Genomic DNA, 924 nt, shown 5'->3' on the forward strand with positions numbered 1-924 from the left:
GACTTTTTTTAATTAGATATTTTCTTTATTTACATTTCAAATGATATCTTCTTTCCTGGTTGCCCCCCCCCAAAAAAAAACCTGTTTCCTCCCCCCTCCCCCTGCTCACCAACCCACCCTCTACCTCTTCCTGGCCCTGGCATTCCCCTACACTGGGGCATAGAACCTTCACAGGACCAAAGGCCTCTCCTCCCATGGATGACCAACTAGGCCATTCCCTGCTGTACATATGCTGCTGGAGCCATTAGTCCCACCATGTGTGCTCTTTGGTTGGAGTTTTAGTCCCTAGGAGCTCTGAGGGTACTAGTTAGTTCATATTGTTGTTTGTCCTAAGGAGCTGCAAACCCTTTAGCTCCTTGGGTCCTTTCTCTAACTCCTTCATTGAGGAACTTGTACTCAGGTTCAACTGTCCAATGGATGGCTGTGAGCCTCTACTTCTGTATTAGTCGGGCACTGTCAGAGCCTCTCAGGAGACAGCTATATCAGGCTCCTGTCAGACAGCACTTACTGGCATCCCCAATAGTGTCTGGGTTTGATGATTGAATATGGGCAGGATTCCCAGGTGGAGCAGTCTCTAGATTGTCCTTCCTTCAGTCTCTGCTCCATACTTTGTCTCTGCAACTCCTTCCATGGGTATTTTGATCCTGCTTCTAAGAAGGATCAAAGTATCCACTTTGGTCTTCCTTCTTCTTGAGTTTCTTGTGGTTTGTTGATTGTATTTTAGGTATTCTGGGGTTCTGGGCTAATATCCACTTATCAGAGAGTGCATACCATATGTGTTCTTTTGTGATTGGATGAAATCAAAAGGGAAGCATTGAAGTTTCAAAATTTAAAATATGAAAGAATTAATTGATAATTGCCAATTATTTCTGTCTATTTTGGTGTTACCTACCTAACATGTGTTAAAGCTAGCCACAATTCAAA

Source organism: Mastomys coucha, unplaced genomic scaffold (assembly GCF_008632895.1).
Source record: "Mastomys coucha isolate ucsf_1 unplaced genomic scaffold, UCSF_Mcou_1 pScaffold14, whole genome shotgun sequence".
Classification (NCBI taxonomy): domain Eukaryota; kingdom Metazoa; phylum Chordata; class Mammalia; order Rodentia; family Muridae; genus Mastomys; species Mastomys coucha.